General features: G+C 50.4%; 1 long non-coding RNA gene across 1 annotated transcript; it reads left to right on the top strand.

Annotated features, from left to right (window-relative positions):
• Positions 1-986: 986 nt before the first annotated feature.
• LOC112676600 (uncharacterized) lies at positions 987-23200 on the top strand. Its single transcript, XR_003146605.2, has 4 exons — positions 987-1142; positions 1785-1928; positions 20161-20238; positions 23067-23200. It is a non-coding gene; the product is annotated as an uncharacterized LOC112676600 (long non-coding RNA).
• Positions 23201-24955: the final 1755 nt, after the last annotated feature.

The raw sequence follows: 24955 nt of genomic DNA, 5'->3' as shown, positions 1-24955 counted from the left end.
CCCTCAGCTTGGAAAAGGAAGATAGGAGTTGATAAATATGAACCAATGAATCTAAGGTTCCTAGTTAACTGGATGGCCAGAGGTGATGCCTGGTAGAGCAGCCCACTGTGGGGATATGGCACCAAAAAGGGTGATTTGGGGTGGCAAGCGGGTGGGGTCAATTTTTTATTCCACCTAATAGCTAAGTGTTTAACATGTGCCCCTCTAACTTTCGGTTTCATGGATAGTATTGCTCAGGTTAAGGTTAAACCTGCATTCAAAAAAATAGGTGATTCAAAACACAATATTAAATAAAGCAGAGTTGTATGTGGTACGTGGCTACGGCAAATAATAGTAATTAGGATGATCATATGCAAGTAACTAAGGTTAGTGAATATCAAATTAATGTCACTACAGCCACAGATGATAGAAATCCCAGTCAAGGCTCTAAATTAATGACCCTAGATGAGAGGAAGCTGAAAGAGGAGTCACCACAAGCCACAGTGTGAATTTATCACCTCTCCTCTTCCATGACAGATTAGCCCTGATACTGCCAGAGTGCTTTCTCATTTGGTACATGTGATTCTTAAAATAGCTCTGGAGGAGGGCAGTGCCTAGAAAAGTGCCCAGCTCATGGCAGGTGCCCAACAGAGGATTGCGACGGACAAGTTGGAGGAGGCAGGAGAGGGAGAAACAGGAAGAAGAGGAGGAAAAGACATGAGCAGGTGTTCCCAACACTGATATGATTACTCCGTGCCAGGTGTGGTGTGGAGCACTCCGCGTGCATCATCTCGTTTAATGCTTGTGACAACCTATGAAGGAAGCGTTCTCAGCGGTCCTCATTCACCAGTGAGGATGCTGAGGTTCAGAGAAGTGAGTCGACTTGCTTGAGGTCATCCAGGCAGTAGGCAACAGACGCAGGCATTATGACTATAGTAATACTCTATAGTGTCAGAGGTGAGGCAGAGAGAGGTTAGGCGGCCAACCCAAGCCCACGCAGACATTAAATGACTGGAAGCCAGGCCGTCTGCAGCCAGAGCTTCAGCTCTTCGACACCCAGCCATACTGCCTTAGACAAGAGATGCACGGTTTGGAGACAGGAAGACTGAGTCCAAGCGTGTGTCAGTCCTAAGGCCACTAACCCAGGGCAGGATCGAACTCAGGTATCAGGGCCCCCGCTCCGTATTCTTGCATTCACAGGTGGCTATGCCTACATGACCCGTGAACGCCGAGAAAGGGTCCCTCTGTGAAGGGAGTCTTGCCAAGCGCATAGTAGGTGCTCAGTTCATGGCTTCCTCCGGCCTGGCTCTGCTCCTTCCAGGGTCGGATCCGTGGCCTGCTGGTCTCCCCCGATCACCCCCTCATGCCTCCCAGGGCTCTGGGGGCCTCAGGAAGCCCCAGCCGGAAGCCCCAAGCTCAGGCTTCCCAGCAGAGTCGCAGAAGCGAGACAATCGCATTAGGTCCCCGGGGCGGATTTGGCAGCCTCGCCACGCCTTTGAAAGGCGAGGATTGGCCGTTGGACAGCGGGAGCGGCCGGAGCTGGTTCCTGTTCAAAGCTCCTTCCTCCAGCCGCATTAAAGATGGATTATAATTCAGGGGGTTAGAGAAGGGTGAGTGAAGCCAGCCCTCTTCCCAGATAAGATGGCCATGCAGGTGGGAACTCTCTGGTCAAGGGGCAGCCGAGCTGGCGACAACAGCCAGGGCCACAGCAACAACAGCAAAGACGCCTGCTGTCCTGAGCGCCTACCAGGTGCCAGGTTCTTTGCTAAATGCTTTTGGTCAACATCTTGTTTTAACTCTCACAGTCCCCAAACGAGGGGACCAAGACACAGAGACATCAGCCAACCAACCCAGGGCAACCCAGCTCGTGAACGGGCGCTGAGCTCAGATTCCAAGTCAGGTGTGACACACCTCTTGCCCTTCACCTGTTTCTCCCCAAATGTAATAAGGTAAGTATTTGTACTATTAGTTAAGTCCCTGTTTTCCCTGCTGCTTCATGAGACCAAGGCCACCGTCCACGTCCGTTCATCTATTTTACTCCCTTTATGTCTTCAGAGTCGAGCAGAGCACCTGGCATAGCGTGGGTGCACATCGGAGCTCACACCACAGGGTAGTGATCGCTGAGTCCTGGCCCGGAGAACAGAGAGCCCGGCTCCAGCCCTCCCTCTGTGCCTCACGAGCCATGTGACCTTAGACACATCAGTTTATGGGTTAAAGGTGATCCTCAGTTTCCCCGTTTCCCTGCCTCTAGGGGCTGTTCTAAGGATCAGATGGGAACAGGTACTGTTCGCACCCAAGGTGATCTGATGAGAATGTCAGGTCCCTCCATCAACACAGATAGAACAAAAGGACAGTGTCCTCTGGCTTGGAGATGAAAAGCCGATAGGGTGGGTGTTAAGAACCTTAGTTCAGGGATTTGCTTGCTCTCTGCGTCTCAGTCTCCAGGCTGTAATTTGGGGATAATGGTATGAGCACCTACCTTACAGTGTCCAGCAATGATTACACAAGAGGCGGCTTGTAGCATGCTTAGTGCGGCCCCTGCCACGGTCAGTCCTGACTGTACAGTAGCTGCCCTCTGCGATACTATTACATTTTAGAAAGTCAGCCTGAAAGCCCTGTCAGGGACTGTGGAGGTAAGGAGGGGTTCCTGGAGGAGGTGGGGCTTGGAGGAACAATTGAGTGAGTTTGATTCCGAGCGAATGTCCTCAATAGACACAATGAAGTCAGAATGGAAAAAAGTCATGTAAGGGGAGCAGAAGAATGCATTTTTTAGGGTCTCCTGGGGAGCAGAAACTATCTTATACATTTAAACCTTAAGTTGTGTTTTTTTTAATCTTGGAAGAGGCAAAGCATCCCCATAAGCATCAGCTACCAATGGCCACCATCATGCTGCATAACAAACAATCATAAAACCTTAGTAGTGTGGTCAGTGGCCAGGCAGCTCTGCTGACCTTGCCTGGGCTCATCCAGGTGTGGCTGCCTGTCATAGCTCGATGTGGATGACTAGGGTGGCTCAGCCCTGCTCCATGTGGCTCTCATCCTCCGGCAGGCAAGTATAGCTATGCCAGAGGGCCAGAGTAAGCCCAACTGCACAAGTGATTTTCAGGCCTCTGCTTGTGTCATATTTTCTACCATTTCATTAGCCAAAGCCAGTTAGATGAATAAACCTAGAATCAGAGGGGCTCAGGGCTACAGACTACAGAAGGTGTGAATGGGGAAACCGATGAACAGTGGGGCCCGATTTTGTGATCCACGCGGTTCAGCATTCAACAAGTACAAAAGGTGTATGGTAAAAACCTTCCCTTCTACTTCCAACTCATGGCAGCCACTGCTACTGGGCTCTTTTATATCCATCCAGACATATTCTGTGATTTTACAACATTTTAATAATCTTTATGCCTCAGTGGCCCTGACCCATTCCTTATTATCCTTGTAAATTCAGCACCTGCCAATAGTGTGGAGGCTGTGATATCATGCCCCTTCAGTTCTAATTCCTGCCCTGTCACCTGCTGGCAACGTGACCTGGGGCACATCATTTCCACTCACTGAGCCTCACTCTCCTCATCCGTGAAATGGGAATAATAGCATGTCTCTTGCACGGCGTATGAAGAGGTTTACACAGCATCATGCATGCAGAGTCCCCAGATACGGTAGCTGCTAAATAAATGTCTTGTCATTATCATTATTGTTCTTATTAACTCAGGAAGAACACGGTTTGCTCCACCGGTTTCAAGGCTTCTTAGATTCCCAGTGGGCAAGGGCTTTCCTTCTCACCGCTGGGCCCTGGGAGCCAGCTGACCATCTGCCAGGAAGGATTTCTGTTTAACAAGCTCTTGTAATCTTTGCTGTGATCACGACTCCCTTCCCAGTCCCGGCTCTCCTCTAGGGGCCTGCAGCCTCTTAGGCTAAGCCTCTGCTGGAGCTATGAATATCTGAGCACCTGACCCCGCATTTCAATGTACCCAGCCCATCCCTGGGCTTGTGTGCTTCCTGAAGATCTGCCCCAGGAAGGCTGTTGCACTCCCCAGCACTAGAAATGCTTAATCATTCAGGTCTTCCACTCAACAAGCATTTCTCCAACGCCCCACTGTATGCCAGACCCTGCCGCAGATGTCAGTGACATCTCACCGTGGCTTCTGAATCTTCAAGACGTCGTCAGGGCTTCTTGAGAAGAAAGCTCAAATGCTCGGCCAACAACCAGAGTGGTTAGACCCAGTTTAGGGTTAAACCATCAGCCAGTTTCCAAGAATGTGTCTCATGCCCCTATCTCAGGGAAGCTTAGGCAACCTACTTACTGAAGCCAAACACCTGGTGGAGAAGGTTCTCCGGTCAAACCTAGAAGATGCTGAGGGAGAAAGGACAGGGCAGGGGCAGGGAAACCAAGCAAGACATGGTTGCAGGTGAAGTCTCAGCCCAACCTGGAGCTCTGGAATGTGAACAGCACCGCAGAGTGGGTCTGTCCCTCCTTGAGACAAGGGAACAGGGCTTTTGTGCCCAGACAGGAGTCAGTCGTTGGCCACAGGCCACTCCGGGGTGTTTGGGGAGGCGATGGAACTCCAAGGCACCTCTGGGAAGGCAGGCTCCAATTGTCCAAGGCAATCCTGCAGGAAAGTTGCAGGAGTGAATGCTGAGCAGCGGCACCTGCCACAGCTGGGGCCAGGGAGGGATGGGCATGCTGAAGCACACACACACACAAAAAAAAACTATGGAAGTGGGTGGGCGCCCTCTGTTCCCAGCATCTCCTCTAGACACAAGCCCAAGCAGTCACATTGTTGTTGATGACTGTCCCTGAGCAGTAGGGAGGCAGCTGGAAGTGTGGGCTTGGCATCAGGTCAACCCAGTTTCTAACACTGCCTCTGCTCACTAGCTGTGCAATGTTGGGCAAATCACTCTGCCTCTCTGAGCTTCAAGCTGCTCACGAGAAACAGACAATATCCATCTTGGAGAGGTGTTACGGGGTTTCACTCTGTCTGGCCAGTGCCTGATTGCTCTTGAACACTCAATAAGGATTTGCCAGGGGCAGAGTGTGGATTCGAACTCACGATTCCTTGGATCCTAGCCCAGTGCTTAGTAATAACGAGAAAACTCTGGGGAAAATCTCACAACCTCTCTGAATCTCCATTTTCTCATTCACAAAACAGGATGATAGCTCTCCTGCCCATTTGGGGAGGAGACTTTGGGAAGGTGTAGATGCTAGTTTATAAAATAATCAACTTTCCAAAGCTGGAAGAGATGGCATTGAGCCGTCATCCTACCTCTGCTATTTGGAGCCATTCCGCGGATGAGTAAACTGAAGCCCCGAGCAGTCCAGCAACTTCCCAGTTGTCCCACAGCCTGTGTCAGAGCTAGGAGGGGAACTCAGCTTCCTCACATCCTGGTTTCTGATTCCAGGCCCTTCCTAGAGCAAGTGTGCCTTCTAAGCCTACCCCGGGTGACCCTGACCACGCATGGTCCCTTCTGGCCTCTGCTCCTCCGTCTAGAAGTCAAAGGGGCAGAGCAGAGACTTCCATGTTCTTTTTGATTTAGAACATGTGTCCGAGTGCACTGGGTGCTCTGAAAACCCAACACACATTAAATGCCCCCCTCCCCGCCTTCAGGGGCACCTGGGTGACTCAGTGGTTGAGCATCTGCCTTTGGCTCAGGTAGTGATCCCAGGGTCCTGGGATTGAGTTCCACATCAGGCTTCCTGCATGGAGCCTGCTTCTCCCTCTGCCTGTGTCTCTGCCTCTCTCTCTTTCTCTCATGAAAAAAATAAAATCTTTAACCATACCCCCTTCAGCTACAGCCAACAGCAGAGTGGGGGGGGGGGGGTAGGAAACCAGTTCGCCCATTTCATGGATGAGGAAACTGAGGCCTACAAAGACTTGCCTTCAGGAGAAGGACCCTATGCCCACACACTTGCAGTCCCACCTGAAGGGGTGAGGAAGACCAGGAAAAGTGAGGAGGGAATCCAAGAATTGTATTTCCCCACAAGATCACATTTACCTGAATTTCTCAACCCACAGCCAAGTCCTTACCTCTTAATCACTGGAAACTTCCAAAGGATGTGCCACTCGATTCCTTACCAGAAGAAGGTACCTGCAAATCTGGTGTCAGTGGGGGAAAGCAGGGTCCAGGGTGACTGTGGGAGGTGAGACTCCTTCAACACGGCTGTGAGGACAGGGTGGTGGGATGGGACAAAGGGGCAATCACAGAGAGTTCCGTGGGGGGAGTGTAGGGACACGGAGGTGTCCCTAAGGCCATCCCACTGGCAGGAGGCCTGATCAGTCCAGCAGATACCTCTGAGGACACAGGGCCTTGACCCCGCAGAATACACGGTCCTCTTGGGGCCTGGTGGGATGGGGATAAGACTGAAGGATGTGGTAGGAGACGGAAGACCCACACCGCCTGGGGGTCCAGGTGTCTTTCTGGGAAGAAGGCCAATCCTCTTCATGAGAACACACTACTATTTCGAGAGATGGCCCCACCGTGCTGCCCTAGGGTGGCGGGGCAGCTTTATTCCAGGTCAGGGGTGGGCAAGCTGTTGGTGTACGCAGGCCCATCTCGGGGACCTGCCCTCCTCTGGCAGGAGCTGACTCCTGGGTGGCCACGCACCCACCTTACCTGGGGGCAGCTGACAGCCACCTGACAAAAGCGGACGGAAGCCCCACCACATTTCTTGAGGACAGACAACACTACGGTGCAATTTATGCTCCAGAGGGCCTGCGGGAGCAAATCCCACCTCGGCCCCTTCCCCATCCTTTCCCACGTCCTCCTTCCCAGTCCCACTGTAACGGCTCCTGTGACAGACGAGAGATGAGGCCACTGGCCCAGAGGCACGACACAGATGGCCAAGCAGCTCTGTCTCAGGAGCACATGGGGGCTTGGCTGGTGTGGGCAGAAGCCCATTGCAGGTGAACACCTGCCCGGGAGTGGGTGGTCAGAGCCGTATGAGGCCGGGGTCACAAAGCCCTCCAGCGAGAACATATGACCTGTCCTTTGGCAAGAGGCAACTGGGGCAACGGGAGACAAGAGATGGCCTGTGGGGGCGGTGAAGAGAGGAGTGAACCGGCTCCATTGTCTCTGCCAATGGCAGTGCCCACGCTCCCCAGGGCGCAGGCAGGGGCAGAGGTGGCCGAGTCACCCAGCCCCGAGGCAGACAGGGCCCCCAGCCTTACCCTCCACTAAAGGGGCACTCGGTGTTCCAGCAGTAACAGAGGACATTGAGACCTGCCCTCTCCCAGCTTGGGGCAGCTGCAGGATGTCTGCAAACACCAAAGAACACCCAGACACTATCTGGGGCTGCTGGCTTTAAAGGTCATATCCACATAGAGAGGCTCTTCTGCATGGTTTCATCTCCCAAATACAGATGCTCTGGATTGAAGAAAAAATGCCAAAGCCCATCCTGTCTGTGCCTGCCTCCCCGAAGGCCTGTGGCCCCAAACCTGCATTAGGGAACAGCTTTGGTTTGGCTCACGTTTGCTCACCCCCCACCCTCTAGACAAAGAATCCAATCCCGACTTGCTCTGTGGACTGGGAGATCATTTTCTTTCATCACACTGTTTCCCAGTCTGCAGACATCTGGTAAATGGGTTCTTCTCCTCCTTCCTTGCATGAGTTTGTAATACGGGAGATGTCAACTCATGCATTGATGCATTCATGAGTTGAACACCTACTATGTGCCAGGTTCTGTTGGTTATCACGGTGCCTAAGGCGGACAGGTCCCCAAGTTGGACTGGGGGTGGAGGAAGACAGGCCAGAAACAGGTAAATACACAGCCGATGTGTGTCCAGTAGCCAATAACAGGATGAACCCTGAAGAGGCAGGGCACTTAATCAACTTTGGGGACAAGAGCAGCAAAAGAAAGACATGGTTCTTAAAGGGATGGGCCAAAGGATCTCACCCAGGATTCCATGAAAGACGTAAAATCTCTATTTAGTAGTGACTGATGGAGCAGCGTGCTAGGCTCTAGGCATTCAGGGATGAACAAAACATAGATCCCTACTGACATGGAGCTCTCGTGGGGGCGATGGATAAATGCCACATTGGCACATCATCAAGTGTGTGTCATTAATAATAGCTGCTGATGGGATACCTGGGTGGCTCAGCAGTTGAGCGTCTGCCTTTGGCTCAGGTCATGATCCCGGGGTCCCAGGATTGAGTCCCACATCAGGCTCCCTGCTGATCAGGAACCTGCTTCTCCCTCTGCCTGTGTCTCTGCCTCTCTCTGTGTCTCTCATGAATAAATAAATTATCTTTAAAAATAAAATAAAATCAAGAGAAGTCAGCTTCACCCCAGTTCCCAACCTCCATTTCTACTACCTGTACAACGGAAGAGGAATGTCCCTTCCTTCTGCTCTCCTGGCTTTTTTCACTCCGCCTGGCATCTCAGAGGCCGTTTCCATAGCAACTCCAAAACCAACCCTCCACTCCCCGGGTCACACAGCCTACCTGCCCCCCAAAGGCCTGGCACCACTGGCTTAGCCACACTCTTCCCCCTCCGCCCGTCCCTGGGTTCTTCCCATCCTTCCAATGGCTCAGGGAGGCAGAGGAGATTGTTGATACCATGCCCATTTTCCAGATGAAGAAACTGAGGTTCTCCCAGCAGGAATTAGTAATGGAGTGAGGACTTGAACCTCCCAAGGAAAGTTAAGGACTCATGCTCAGCAAGAGCATGTCTTTGCTCTTGCTCATTCTCTCTGTCATGATGGGTCTTTCCTTAGGTCTTCATGGCTTGTTCTGTCCCAACCTTCAGATCTTGGTCTTAATATCATCTCCTCCAAGAGTCCTTCCTGACAACCCCAAAAATAGCAGCTCTTGTAGAATTCTGTTTTGTTGTCCTCGTAGTTCCCGTGACTCAGAAGCTGTCCATCTCTCCCGTAACTGGAATATTGTCTCAGTGAGGGCAGCAAACTATCTTTTTTTTTTTAAGATTTTATTTATTCATGAGAGAGACACACACAAAGGCAGAGGCAGGGGGAGAAGCAGGTTCCCTGCGACATGGGACTCAATCCCAGGACCCCAGGATCATGACCTGAGCCAAAAGCTAAAGCTCAACTGACCGAGCCACCCAGGTGCCCAGTAAACCTGTATCTTACTCCTTCCCACGCATCTACTGTGGAATAGAGTTCAATAAGTATTTGTCAGATGAATGAAGGAGATCCAGAAATATGGACTTGACATTTTGTCCTCTTCCTTCTTTGAGCAAATATATCCACTGCTCAGACCGGCTAGTTCAGGGAGCCCGACTATGGTCACGGAGCTGGCAGGGGATCCCCTCCCTTGCAGAAAACAGTTTGGAGATTCCTCAAAGAGTTAAACATAGAAATATCGGACGAAAAAAAAAAAGAAATATCGGACGACATATCGATTCCACTCTAATGTAAACACACAGGAATTTAAACAGGTTCTCACGTACATGTACACCCATGTTCACTGCGGCACTATTCATAGCAGCCAAAAGGCAGAAACAACCCACATGTCCATCACTGAATAAAAGGATAAACAGAATGTGGCATATCCATACAACAGATTATTTTTCAGCCTTCAAAAGGAATAAAGTACAAATACGTGCCATGACATGGGTGAACCTCAAAAACAATGCTACATGAAAGAAGCCAGATGCAAAAGGTCACATATCATATGAGTCCATGTATATGAAATATCCAGAATAGGTAAATCTATGGAAACAGAGAGCAGATCAGTGTTTGCCAGGAGCAGTGGAGAGCAGACAGGTACAGGTGTCTTTTCGTGGAAGATGAAGATATTCTGGAACAGGATAGAGCTGGTGCTTGCACATTGCAAATGCAGTAAATGACACTGAATTGTTCACTTTAAAGTGGTTCCTTTTACATTACGTGAATCTCACCTCAATCGAAAACAAAAACAAAAGCATTCCTTTGCATCCACTCTCCTCTCCAGACCCATGAGTGGGGTTCAGGCGGGGGGGGGGGAGGGCAGAGCCCTGATGGAGGCTGAAGAGGCCTCCCAAACCCACCACCACTCCCCTTGTCAGCTGAATCACCCTAAGCAAAGCTCTGGCATTCACTGAGCCTCTGTTTTCCCATCTGCCAAATGGAGACCATCAACGCCACCCTTCACCACCTCACTGGGTCCTCCGATGACTCCGATGTGGAGGCTCCTGATAGAATAAGCCAAAATACAAGAAGTGTTGTGACCGCCAAGTGATGAACACAAAATCCATGCAAAAGAACTTCCACCCCTCTTTACTTAGAGAAGACACAGTAAAACAGCAAAGACCTCCCTGCAATCGGCATGGAGAGTGCCTGTTTCGGTCATCTGTTGTCAGACATCAAACATCTATGGTTAAATGCAGTGGCTTGAGACAGTGACAACATTTAGTTTGCTCATGAACATGCAGTTTGAGCAGGGTTTAATGAGGACAGCTCATCTCTGTTGCACTTGGCATCAGAGAGAAGGCCCAGTGGCTGGGGCTGGAATCATCTGAAGGGTGCTAACTAGTCCACTCCGGCTGTGATAACAGATCACCATGGTTTGGGTAGCTCATAAGCAAGAGAAATGTATCTCTCACAGTTCTGGAGGCTACGAGGTCCAAAATCTTTGCTGAGAACCCACTTCCTGGTTCAGAGACAGTCACCTTCTCACCATGTCCTCACATGGCAGAAGAAGCAAGAGAGTTCCCTGGGGTTTCTTTTATAAGGGCACTAATTCCATTTGTGAGGACTCCAGCCTCCTGACCTAATTGTCTCCCAAAGACCCCGCTCCTCATACCGTCACCTTGGGAGTTAGGTTTCAATGTATAAATTTTGAGAGCTCACAGAGATCCAGACTGTAGCAAGTGGCTCACTCACCTACCTGGCGGTTGATGCTGGCCCTTGGCTGGGACTTCAGTTGAAGCTGTCAACCAGAACACCTACAGGTGGCCTCCCCATGTAGCCTGGGCTTCCTTACCACATGGCTTCTGGGTTCCAAGGATGAGTGTCCTGAGAGAGAGTCAAGTGGATATCGTCTTAGAAGTCATGTGGTGTCATTTCTGCCTCATCCTATTTGTTGAGGCTCTCACAAAGTCACACACATCCTTAAGGGAAGCAAAATAGACCCCACCTCTTGACTGGGCTCATGGTGAGGTTCTGGAAGAATATGTAGGGTCAGAAATATGGCCATGGCCATTTTTGGAAGCTATAATGTATCACAGTACCCATCAGAGAAGGTTCCAGCAGGAGGTGAAGGCAGAGTGTTTTGCAGTCTACGGGACAGGACTGGTTGGTAGTAGGGGGCTCTTTGCACCAATTCCCCCTCTTGAATCCCCCCACCCCCCGCCAGGAGCTCCCTCCTCTGTTTCTTCCTTGATCAGCCTCAGGCCCTCCTTGCCTATCACAGGAAGGGGGCAGAATTTTCTGATTTGGAATAACAGTCTGAGTTCAGTTCAACTCAGTTCTCCTCTTCAGCCTGTTTCTATTCTCAGGGAGAAAGAAGAGTGGGCATTGTCTCTTTGCTGGGTGGAGGAAAAGATGGTGGTTGTCGAAAGACTCCACCCCTTTCCAGGTGGCCCACCACCTGAGATATGTCCCCGCCATCACCAGGTGTTTCCACAGACTGAAATAAAAGATTGTCAGAAGGTCATCCTCTTAGCAGTTCCTACTGAGACTTCAGGCTTGGTCTGTCTACCGTGCCCTTCTTGCCAAGACATAAACACCTAAGTTCCTCTTGGACATATATTAGGCATCTAATTCTGAGGCTCTTTTGGTTACAAATGGCAAAAACCCAAATGCAGCTCAAAAGTTCATACATAATAAAACAGGGGGAGAGTGTAGTGAAAAAGCCAGGTGAACCCAGAGGGCTGCATCTAGGGCTGAGATGTGGCCAAGAATTCATCTCTTGGTCTGTTAACAGACTGCAGTCTCAGACAGCCTCACTCAAAAGGGTGGCCTGGCCCTTGCAGGCTTACATCCCCTTGCATCCTTCAAGTCCCACCAAAATCTCCTGGCAATTGTCACTGAGGGCTGCATCTCATTGGCCTGGCTCAGGTCATGTGGCTGTGGTTGTCCCAGGAGCAATCAATGATCCGGAGATGGAGTGCTCTGACTGGTCAAAACCTGGGCCACCCGACCAATCATAGCACACAAAAGGGTGAGCCGCGTTGAAATCGTGAGGCTTGAGCGCAGGGAAGGGAGAGCTTGAGGAAGGAAGGTCAATCCACTGTATCTTTAGGAGGAGCCAGTGTGGCTGGGCAGATTCAAAGCAGCGGGGGTGATGTTCTAGGCTAGGATGGGTAGAAAGAGGCAGAGGACACAGCCCCTCCTATCCAGGATTTTACCCTTTGGGTGCCATGGGAAATGCTCAGGAAACAATTCAGGGGCAGGAGAAAAAAAAAAAAAAACAGGATGGGAAAAGGTAAAGATGTATTAGGTAAAACTCTACATCTGAAATGAGATAGTTCATAAATAGCACTCAGGCCAAGATCCATGCTGTCCAACAGAAAGATGCCAGCCACATTTACGACTTTAAATTTTCTACTGGCCCTACTGGAGAGAAAAAGTAAAAAGAAACAGGTGAAATTAAGTTTTTTAATATATTTTATTCAAGCCAATATATCAAGGATATTATTTCAACATATAATCAGTTTTTAAAGAGTATAAGTGAAATGGTTTTTGGCGCTAAGCCTTTGAAACCCAGTGCATGTTTTACTCTTACCAAACTAAACTCTGTTTAGACACACTGGTGTCAGGCGCTCCATGGCCACATGTGGTCGGTGGCTACTGTACTGGGCGGGCCAGCTCTAGACCTTCACTACTCAAAGTGTGGTACACAGACAGCAGGAGATAGAAATGCAGCGTCTCAGGCTCCAGTGCACACCTCCTAGGCCGGAGTCCGCTTTTACCCTATTTTTGCCAGGTGATTTCTGCGCATTTGAGGCATGCTGGTTGAAACCCACAGTGTCCAAAAGAACTTTCTGTGGTGATGGAAATGTTATGTATCGGCCCTGCCCTACACGATAACCACAGCCCTCAGGTGGTTCCTGAGTCCTTGAAATGTGGCTGTGCCACAGACAACTGAATTTTTCATTTCGTTTCATTTTAATTTAATAAGCCAATGGCTACCTCTCGGATGGCACAGATTTAAATCAATATAAGTGCTCTGAAATCCTAGCTATTTTAACTATTATCACCCTGTTGCTTGTGCAAGAAGGGAGGGTGAGCCAAATGAAAATGTGTTCAGCAACACGGACTCATTGTTTCCTCTGGAGTAGGTGTGTAATTATCCTCATTGGACAGATTTGGAAAGTGAGGTTGGGGACTTGTTCAGAATCACATAATAAATAATAATGATCATGCTGGGGCTCCTGGGGGGCTCAGTCGGTTAAGCATCTAACTTTGGCTCAGGTCATGATCTTGGGGTCCTGGAATCGAGCCCTGCGCCGGGCTCCCTGCTCAGCAAGGAGTTTGCTAGTCCCTCTACTCTTCCCCCGCTCGTTCTCTCTCTCTCTCTCTCTCTCTCTCAAATAAATAAATAAAATCCTAAAAAAAAATTTTAAATAATGGTCATGCTAGCATACATCACTGGGCAAGCACATCTATGTGCCAGGAACTCCATATACTTGGTTGTTATCTATCATAACTACCCAATGTGCAGGAACTATTACACTTGCCATTTTACAAATAGGGAGGTTTGGGAGGCTCAGAGAGGTGAGGTGACTTGTTCAGGGTCACACAGCATCTGAATGGCAGCATAGGGTGTGGCCCCAGGCCTGTCTGGCTCCCTGGGTTTCTCCCAAGGTTGTACCCATGATTACCCTGAGGAGTGGCGAGGCCAGACCCAGGCTCAAGGGCCAGCAGCCTGAAGCACACAGGGATACCCTTCCACCTAGAAATGCTGCTCGGAAGTGGGGGGCTGCCACAGTGACCTCCGGGGACCCTCGCTGCCCTCCAGTGGGCAGAGGCAGATGCTAGGCACACACTGCTGCCTGCATGACCCTCCGCTTGCTGTCTGGAGTGGTGCTGGGTCAGCCCAGGCCGCCAGCAGCAGGCACCGGGGAACGTGAGCGGCTTCCTGAGTAGCTGTTGCCGGCGGCTGCGGCCAGCTAGGTCCAAGGGAGCCCAAGGAAGCCGGCCTTCCTCCTCAGTCTCTGCTGTTTGCTTGTATTTAAAGCCTCGCTTCATTTCCAAGCAAATGTGGGTGCTGTGTATTTGTTTGTCTAGTGACAGAAGGCAGCCTCCCAGGGAAAGGCGCACCCGCCCTCCCCCTGCACGCTCACACACCCGGCCTGATGCTGTGTGGCGGGAAGAGCCAGATGATTAGAAAGCAGGCTGCCCTCGCCTTCCCCCACAGGGCTCATCTCCAGGCCTCGTGAGCCAGGCCGAGATTCAAAATGCTGAAGGGCAGGGGCACACCATCCCCACACGGTGACCATGGCCCGAGCTGGGAACTCGGAGATGATGGGGTCCAGTCCCCACAGGTGGAGAAATAATGAAGATCACAATGATGAAACTACTCGGTGCCATTAGTGGACACGTACTGTACACCGCACACTTAACATGCATCTACTTTAATCCACGCCGGAGCCCAGTGAAGCACCTTCTGCTGTCATCCCCATTCTGTAGGGAAACAACCGAGTCTCAGAAAGGTAATTTGGCCAAGGTCACACAGCAAGGAGATGGCAGAGGCTCGACACGAATGCAGGTCTGCCTGGACATCTGCGATAGAGAGGGGCAAGGAGGGGTTTGGAAGTTTGAACCCAGTTCTGTGATGTCCTCATTGTGTGACCTTGGGGAGACAGTGGCTTGACCTTCTGAGCCTCTGTTTCCTCATATGTACAGTGGGGATATAAAGCCAACTTTGCACAAACAGTGTGAGAATTCAATGAGATGAGCCGCCTGATGTTTGGAAAGGAATCGGTGAAGGAATATGTGTCACCAATGCAGCACAGTGCTGGTGCACAGTAGACCCTTAATAAATGATGTGAGTCCACACTCTGGAAGGCGAAGCCCCTTTCCTTTTAAACCTCTGGGATTCACCTCCCAGGAGCAACGAGGTCCTGTTCCCTATGAGAAATAAGTGTTTTTCTTATATCATCTCACTTAATCCTAACCACAACCCTCAGAGCATGATTAATCCCGTTTTATAGACCCTAAAAACTGAGGCTCAGGAAAGTTTGATCGCCCGCTGTGGAACTCAAAGCTGCTAAGTATTGGAGCTGAGAGAGCAGTCAGGCTCCAGTGGACTCACAGTGCAAACCAAATGCCCTGTGGCAGAGCAGAGCTCAGGACTCCAGCTAGGCTGCCTCTGAGCATCAAGGGTGGTGGCTTTGGGTGGCTGAGATGTCTGCCCCTCACAGGTGGAAAGCCAGAGGGAGCCGGTACAAGACCGTCTTTCTCTCACACACAGCTGCCCTCGCTGCTGCTGCAATGTCCTTGCCCAACTGCTGGGGACAGCCATCACCATGGCAACCGCCAAAGGCCAGCTGGCCTCAGGTGCGAGGAGGCACCACGGCCACCTCGAGCCCTGGTCCTGGTGCCCTTTGACCACTTGGTGATGTTTCCAGCCTGGCAGCCTGTGGAAGTCACCAACCCTGACAGTTGGGTGGAGAGAGAACCCCCACAAATGCCCCACTGGGCCCGCCCCAACCCCTGCATCCAGGATCCTTCTGCCCCAAGGATGCTACTGCCCTGAGGCCCGGGGTCCTTGGCCAGAGAAGGGCTAGACGCCCCAGCTCTGTGGGCGGGAGCAGCTCGGCAGTCACAGCCTGGTGCTGCAAATATTAATTATCTCCTAACGACTCCCCAGGCAGTCATTATATCTCAGCTGCTGGCAGCTGTTCCTAAAAACCTACCCAAGGCATCTCCGGGCAGACGGAACCTGCCCTGGTGGCCGGAGGGGTGAGACAGGCCCTTCAAGCATGTGGGGGCAGGATGAGGGCAAGGGAGTCTAGGAGAGAAGGGGGTCTGCTGCCCTCCGGGAGGCAGAGAATTAGGGAGCAGTGGAAGGGGGCTGGATGAGTGGAGCAGACTGGAAAGCCAAAAATGTAAGGCTGTAGGGATGCCCAGTCTTTGCTGAGAACCATTTATGTTTATTGAGCACTTTCGATGTGCTAAGTGCTTCCATGCTTGCTACTCAGTGTGGCCCACAGACCTGCAGCCTCAGCATCTCACTTGCGAGCTGCTTAGAAATGCACGATCTATTGAATCAGAAGCTGCATTAAAAAAAAATTCCCAGGTGATTCATGCAGAGGTTCAAGCTTGAGAAGCGTGGCCTAAAGGTGTGATCCCATTTAAGCCTCCCACAAGGTGATGGGGGAGGTACTGTGATGATCTCCTCTTGCCAGAAGAAGGACTAAGGCCCAGAGAGGTGAGTGACCAGCCCAAGTTCACACAGCTAGCATGGGACAGAGCCTTGACTCGTGCCTTTTTCTCACAAATCCTCTCTGAGCACCAACTACACACCAGATGCTGTACTGGGTGCGGAGCCAAGGGCTGTCTTTCTTCCATCTTCCGGGTCTTAACGACACGCTGGCTCTCTGCTGGCACAACTAAACAGGGTCACCATCAGAACTCAGACCTGACCAGGACTTCCCAATTAACATGCACAGATCTCATTTGACCCTCACAATCAATTGAGAAAGCTGCCCCCTATAATCCTCGTTTTCCAGATCAAGAAACTGGGGCTCAGAACAGGGAAGTGGTGTCTCCCAACCAAAGGGCTTGTCTGGACATGTAAAGATCAGTTTTGCCTCTTCTTGAACTCAGCCAAATGGAATCATAGAGTATACGCCTTTAAAAAGAAACTTTATTGAGATACAAGTCACATACCGTACAATTCACCCATTTAAAGCGCACAATTCAGTGGTTTTTACTATATTCACAGTGTTGTAAAACTATCACCACAATCGATTTTAGAATATTTTATCACCCCAAAAGGAAACCCCATATCTTTCAGCCATCACCTCCCACCCTGGCAACCCTTCATCTGCGTTGTCTCTATGGCTCTCCCTATTCTGAACATTTTGTATAAATGGAATCATGCGACAGGTGACCTTTTGTGTCTGGCACCTTCCACTTAGCATCATGTTTCCAAAGTTTACCCATGGTGTACCACGTGTCAGTACTTCGTTTGTTTTTATGGCCGAATCGTATTTCGTTGTGTGGATGGACCACATGTTAGTTACCCATCCATCAGTGGGCGAACAAGCATGTGCCCTCTTGGGTCTGCTTCTTCAATTCAACATTGTGTCCGTGAAATTCATTCACGCTGCCATGTGTTCACAGCCCACTCTTCTCATTACTGGGTGATATTCGATCCCGTGAACACAACGGTGTTTATTACCCAGCGTCCTGTCGCTGGATATTTGGACAGCGTCCGCTCCGACACTGTTAGGAGTAAAGCTCCCGTGAATACTCCTGTACGTGCCTTGTAGTGACCTTAGTTCAGCTGGCTGTATGCAAGTGTGCACTTGCTGGCCACTGGGTAGGTTAGCTTAGCATCTTTTCCAACAAAGAGAGAGAACAGGTCTCATGTTTTGATGTCAAACCATATCTTGTTAGAATGTAACAGCATTGCTTTGTTTTCACTATTTTCATTTATTACCTTTTCTAGGGCAAATGGATATTCTACGTACAAGACTATTCCTCAGTTTCCTTTTAAAATAATGTGTTTGGGGGATACCTGGGTGGTTCAGTGGTTGAGCATCTGCCTTCGGCTCAGGTCGTGATCCTGGGGTCTCGGGATCGAGTCCCACTTCGGGCTCCTCACAGAGTCTGCTTCGCCTTCTGCCTGTGTCTCTGCCTTTCTCTGTGTGTCTCTCATGAATAATAAATAAAATCTAACAATAATAATAAAATAAAATAATGTATTTGGGTTTTCTTTAAGAACTTAGTTCAAAGCAAGTTTTATTATTATTTATTGTTAGATTTTATTTATTTATTCATGAGAGAGACACAAAGAGAGAGAGGCAGAGACACAGGCAGAGGGAGAAGCAGGCTCCATGCCGGGAGCCCGATGCGGGACTCGATCCCGGGACTCCAGGATCATGCCCGGGGCTGAAGACGGTGCTAACCCACTGAGCCACTGGGGCTGCTCTCAAAGCAAGTTTTCAGTAATAACAGTATAGGTAGTGTTTAGAGCACAAGTCATGAAGAAGATATCAGATGAGTGAGGTTCGGGAACACTCACTGTGGGAGCTTGGAAGAGGCACAGCAGTGGTGGTCAGGCAGGCCTCCTGGCTGGATCTGGAAGGATGGCAAGGGATACAAGAGGTTAGTGAAGAGAGGTCCTTGGAGGGAGTGCCACCAGGCCAATGGGACTTCCTGATGCAGGCAAGGGTTGCGGGGTTCTGGATTCAGGCTCCCCCTTCTCGAATCCCATGTGGCCTTGGGGATACCAAAGCTGCTCTCCAGCCCTCGGCCATCCTGCCTCTAAAATGCAGACACTGGGCTGGACTAGATGCTTCAAACAGGATTCCCTGACCAGAAGCCCGACCGCAGATGCATTTTCCTTTGTGGTGCCTTCCAGCAGGTTGACCTCACAGATAAGAAGAGGAATATTTTTTATTGAGACCAGCATTGTTCCTCAACGTGAGGTTCTGGGACCAGCAGTGGGTCAACAATTCGGGACCAGCAGTTGGGCAGGGCTGATTTGCAACTGCTTCCACAGGCGCCTGCAGGACGCCCCAGTCCCCACCACTCCCTACCACCTGTCCCATTGCTGAAGGAGAGTGTTAGTGACAACCACCGCTGCATTTCCATCCTGCTCTTCCTCCGTAAAGGTGAAAGCACCTACTCTCATACCCAGGTCTCTATCAAGAGTGAAGAAAGCAAGCCAGGCCAAGAGGCCAGCTGATTTTCCTTACACGCAGCCCTCTTAGAGTTCTCTCATCAGCTGACTCCCTCGAGGCATCTGAGTTAGAGATCCCCGACTTCTATGTTTTATAGAGTCCCACCCGGGTTGGAAAGTCTGCATGAGGTGATGAATCTACATGCAGGATCCTCAGATAAATTCTGTTGGCTGTGCAACCATTCCATGGGAAACAACCAGGACCAAAAGCCCAGAACTGATCACCGACATTAGGTCATGGGCAAAGCCTGGGATCTGTCCCATTCACTAGCTGCATGACCTTGAACCAGTCACTTCTTCTCTCTGTGCCTCAGTTTCCTCATGGGCACCAGGAGGTACGGACTCACTCCTAATTCTCAGGATAGATCCTCCATGTGCCAGGCACACAGTAGGTCTCCCGCACAGGAAAATGGTCACTGTGATCATCATCCTGCCCCCGGCCCAGCCAGCCCCGCACGGAGCTGCGCCAAGCGGCCACCCGGGCCTCTGTCTCTTCCATCCCAGAGCGGCTGGGAGGACGTGCCAATAAGTAGCTAGTTAACTAAATAAATGAATGAGGCAGGTCTATGCTGATATAAATCTCTGGAAGAGAACATTTAGACACTCCATATTCGAGCTGGATATCATTTAAATTACCAGACTGCCTCCTCGGCCCGTATCCCCTTATTACCGTGTTTTTAAAGCTCAGAGCTTAATTGCACACTGCCACAGCCTTTACCCACGGCGCTTGTGGAAATTAGAGGCGCTTCCCTGCCCACTCATTTGCAGCCCATCACCCCCTGGCCAGCGCACGGCCTGGGGTTTGGGCACTGGAGGGATGCGTGTGCAAGAAGCAGGGTCCAACGGGATGGGGTGAGAAGTGGGCTAAAAAGGATGTTCATCAATTGCCTCCTTGCCTCTATCCTTGCCCCCAGTAAACCATTCTCCGTGTAGCAGCCAGAGTGATCCTTCAACATAAATCAGATGATGTTACCCACCTCAGCTTTGACTCCTAGGTTCCGGTTCACTCAGGTTAAAAGCCAAGCTTCTTATGTAGGCCCTCAGTGCTCTGTGGGATCTGAACCCTCGTGACCTCTCTGATCTCTACTCCTATCGCCTCCCACCCTCCTGGCTTACTTGCCCTCGCTCTCTGGCCTCCTCATTATACAATAAGTCACTGTGCCTTAGGACCTTTGCGCCTGCTGTTTGCCCCACCCAGCTGGCTTCTCCCCAGTATTTGCATGGTGGGCCCTTGTACCTGCTTCAAGTCTCCACTCCTCCAGGCCTTAACGAAAATGTGTCTCCTTTCCCACACTGCACATTCTGCTTCATTTTCCTTCATAAAAATTCATCACTGTGTTTGTATTATTTTGCAGTTACTTGCATATTTGTCTCTTTAATACTCTCTCCCACTAGAATGTCACTCCATGAGGGCACAGGCTTTGGAGAAGAAGCAGGAAGCAAAGCAAGGCCTTTGTGGTGCCTCAAGGGCAGGTACGTGACCAATGGCCATTGATCGTATACACACACCATGATCATTGGGTGACATTCCTAGGTCACCTTTACCACTTTGAAACTTTGAAACTTTGAAAGTTCCCATCCCCCATTCTGCAGAAGTAATGGGAGGGAGCAGGTGGTTTTGGACCATTTGGCATATGGGGAAATGGAGCTCAGGGGTGTGATGTGACTTTCTGGAGGTCACACAGTAAGATGAGGGGCAGGTGTTCCCTTCACTCTCTGATGAAAATGTTCCATGCTCCTGCCTCTGGGTCTTTGCACAGGCTGTTCCTCCTGCCTGGATGCCCTTTGCACCTACCCTTCCTCCAAATTTCTTTTTTTTTTTAAAGATTTTATTTATTTATTCACAAGAGACACAGAGAAAGAAAGAGAGAGGCAGAGACACAGGCAGAGGGAGAAGCAGGCTCCATGTGGGGAGCCCAATGTGAGACTCAATTCTGGGACTCCAGGATCACGCCCCGAGTCAAAGGCAGATGCTCAACCGCTGAGCCACCCAGGCGTCCCTTCCTCCAGATTTCTATTCAGCATCTCCATGGGGGAACCCCCCACCCCAAGACCAGGCAGATCTACTTTCTGGAAGTCCTCAGTACTCCCTTGGATTTCTTCACAGCTCTGATCAGAGTTGTAAATGTAAAAATGTGAGAAGATATTTTTTGTTAACAAGTGAACTCAGGAGCGTCAGCGGAATGCAAATGTAAGCTGCTGGCCCAGGCTGGGTTCCCACAAAGCAGATCCTGAGACCAGGATTGGGAGCCAGGAGTTTGTAGGGGAGGTGATCCCAAGAAGCATGCAGGAGGGAGGGAGACAGCAAGGCAGGGAAGAAGGAAACGATGCGGGGTGCATTAATGAGCAGGGGACTGCTGTGGGCCACGGCGGGGGGCGGAGGGGGTGCAGTCCCACTGAGGACACCTGGAAGTCTGCAGAACTTGCCCCGAGCAGCAAGGAAGCAGGGACATTGGTCCATTCACTCCCATCACTGACTGATGGAAGGTTGCTCCTGGGGTCACCAACCTGCTGGCCCTTCTGACCTACCCTGTGTGAGAGCTGAGTTCACGTCTGTGGCCACTGGAAGCCCTCAGGCAGAGAAAGGCAGATGTTGGAGGCAGGATCCCAACATCATGTTGGAGAACTGTCCTCTGAACCACCCACATACTTATAAGTCAGTCAACAAACACTCTATTTACTAATCTTGATCATAAAGTCAGACCTGAGCCCCAAAGGATGTAAAAAAGCCCAAGATTTCAGTCCTGCTCTCCTGGAACAGAAACTCTAGCCAAGAAACCCAGACACATGCACCCAGAACAGCCCAGTGAGGCAGGTACATTTCACAGATGAGGTGCAGAGGCACAGAGGGGTGAAGTGATTTACACAAGGTCACACAGCTAATAAGTAGCCGTGCTGGGTCTTGAACCCGAGACTACACCTTAACTCTCATCTGTAAATTGCTGGCCTGTGCACCATTAGTGGTAGCTGTGAACAGTATGCCTGCCAATGACCCTCCCATTGTGTGAGGATAGTCTACATCTACACTAGCATCCGCCCCCCCCTTTTTTTTAAAAGATTTTATTTATTTATTTGAGACACAGATAGATCATGAACAAGAGGGAGCGGGAGAAGCAGACTCCTCACTGAGCAGGGAGCCCAATGCAGGGCTTGATCCTAGGACGCTGGGATCATGACTTAACAGACTGAGCCACCCAGGGGCCCCCCTCATCATCCCATTTTACAGGTGAGGAAACTGAGGCCCACAAGACGCACAATCACAGGGCAAGTGGGAGGCAGAGCTGGTGTTAGAGACTCAAATCAGCTGCCTTCCTGCGAGTCAGCCTCAGGTACTTCCCCTCCATTAGCCCTTTGGAGGCTGGCAAACAGAAGAAAGATGGGGAAATGACGATCACTTCCCTTTATTGAGCACCTACTGTTTGCCAGGGCCTTTTGCATAACCCGTCTATAGCTCCGCATCCACTTGTCCTACGAGGTGTTAGTATACCCACCTCACAAACAAGGAGACTACCATAGGCATGCTTAAATTAAGTTTCTCCCGCAAGCAGATGGCAGAGCCAGGAGTGAAGCCCAGAATCGAACCCACCCTCGTGTACCATATAGGAATTCCTTTTAGGACAGCTGAGCTGGATTGCCTCCAGCCAGTCGGGGACTCCTCACCTGGCAAAACACGCTGGTCCGCTGCAGGGCAGCCCTCGCTCTGTCCTCCCTGCCCCCAGAGGAGGGTCCCAAGCTTCGAGCCTGGGTCTCACCCAGAATTCTCACAGCCCAGCACCTGGCCAGGCTTCAGGGAGGGGGTCCTTTTGAGCTGCAGTGCCTATGTTTGAAAATCCCACACCTTAGTCCTCCTCTGTCCTGTGAGACACAAAAAACTCAACCTAAGCTCTTGGGGGTGGGGGTGGGGGTGGGGGCAGGTGGAGAGACAAGGAAGGAAATAAGCTGAAATCACATAAAGGAGCACATGGAAAGTACAGAACAGAGTCTCCAGCACACCACACACACTCCAAAAAAAAAAATGAAGCAGATATTATTATATTATTATTGGTATTATTATCAGCAGGAGCAGCAGGAACATTGGAGCTTTTTGAGAACTCCAGGGGCCCTGAGTACACTCACAATTAGAAGCCCACCCCAGAGCATATCCAGCACATTAAGAGGCACCCACATCCCACACGAAAAACAATTTTCTGTGAAAAATAATTTGGAAGGCAATTTGCAATTTTGCCTCGGATATTACTACCAATTTTGATCCTGCCAGTTCCTCTTCATGTATCAGAACTAATCATTTGTTTTCCCTTCAGGTGTCAAGGACTCCCGTTTGAGGACTTGGATGGGGAAACTGAGGCACCAGGAGACAAATTTAGTGGTAGCAGCTGTGTTCACACCCCACCTGGCCGCCCCCAGGCTGTGCAATAGACGTGGCTGGTGGCAAGAGAGTGAGGCGGGTGGGGGGGTGGGGGGGCTGCATTTGGCAGGACTGGGGGCCCGGGAAGGGGTGAGGGGAGCCCTGGGAGCAGCAGCCAGCCTGTCGCCCTCTTGCCCCTGCCTGCTTAATTGCTCCTGCGAACGGTTCAGGGCCAAAGCTTCACAGCGGGTCTTATCTTTGTCTTCACCATTTTTCTTTCTGGGCAATGAAGTTAAAAATCCCTTCCCAGCGCTCCAATGGGGTTTTGTAAATGTGGCCTCCATATCACTATTTAACATGCACCGCTAAAAACTCGATAAATAGCGACCGTCATTTGCAGATTAGCTCTTCACATGACGAAATGATTTATTTAGAAGATGCCTCTCTGTCTTTCTTTTGCTCTCTCTCTCCCTCTCTCTCTCCTTTCCTTGGCTAAGAACATATTAATCAGAAATTAAGGCAGAGGGAGGGCTGGACGTGGCACTGGTGGGGGGGAAGGGTGTGCAGGGAGGGGAGGGGAGGGGGGCAGGTGGCAGGGGCCAGGGCACCCCTGCGGGGAGGGAAAGAGGAAATGGGAGAGAGGGAGGCTGGGATGGAGACAGAGGCAGAGACAGAGAGGAGAGACACAGAGAGATGGAGAAGGAGAGAACGAGAGCAGTCGGAGAGCAGAAAGAAGCTGGAAGACAGCAGCAGTGAATAAGGCAAAGTGCAGGGGAGCTCCATAAAAGCAGGAAGAACTCTTCTGCCCATGGAATCGGGTCCCCAGGGAGATGCCTGTGGGTGCTGCTCCCCCCACCCCCTCACACTGACCAGGCCCGTCTGCAGGGGCGCTCACCACCCCCTGCCCCAGCCCTGCCGGCCCCCCAGCCACAGCCCCTAGAACCTTCTCTTCTCGGGGCCTCCCGGGCCAGCTGTGGCAGGGCTGCCTCGCAGGGGAGAGGGAGAAAGAGCTCTGCTTCTTGCCTGGCATCTCCCTTTTATTATTTCATGCATATACATATATTTATATAAATTTCTATGAAACATAAATATATATATGTATAAATCTCTCTCTTTTTCTCTTTTGCAAGCCCGCGAGATAACCAGGCCTGGAGCAGGGGCTACAATGATAAGAAGATTAGGGAGGATTGGTTCATTTGTTGTAAGATACTCCAGGAGGGATATTTTGCTCTCAGAAGACCCACCGGAAGGTTATCTAAATAGGCTGGGTCTGAACTCACCAGAGCCGCCCCCCATTGGGACATTAATGGTACAAAGAGCGAAAGACAGGAGGGGCGAAGATGAGTTATAATGATTATTTGATTATCTTGGGCTTTAACAAACCCAGCCAGTTCGTCTGGGTGTGAAAAATTAGCTGTTCTCACAGCGGCAAATTTCACAGCGTTTGGCGTTATATATCTTTTTCTCCGGAGAGGAGACAGGCACTACGCTCCGGCTCTGGGGTGACAAGGAAACCCCAATTTCTCTTGAGTGTGGCCCGGTGGCCTGATTCTCTGGATGAGGAAATGACCCAACTAATTCAGGGTCAGTTCAAAGAACGTTTTGGTTAACAGCTTCATTATATATATATATATATATATATATATATATATATACACACACACACACACACATATATATAAAATCTCTATATATGTATGTGAGAGAGATCTATATATGGATTTTTTTAAGAAAGCAATATGTATGTGTATATACAGAGAAAGAGGTTGCTACAGAATGAAGTACAGTGCTTGCTTTCTTAAAAAAAATTAAATTTAAAAAAGAAAAAACTTGGTTGACAGTCTG

Source organism: Canis lupus, chromosome 26, assembly GCF_003254725.2.
Source record: "Canis lupus dingo isolate Sandy chromosome 26, ASM325472v2, whole genome shotgun sequence".
NCBI classification, from domain to species: Eukaryota; Metazoa; Chordata; class Mammalia; order Carnivora; family Canidae; genus Canis; species Canis lupus.
This window is presented reverse-complemented; position numbering and strand designations above follow the sequence as displayed.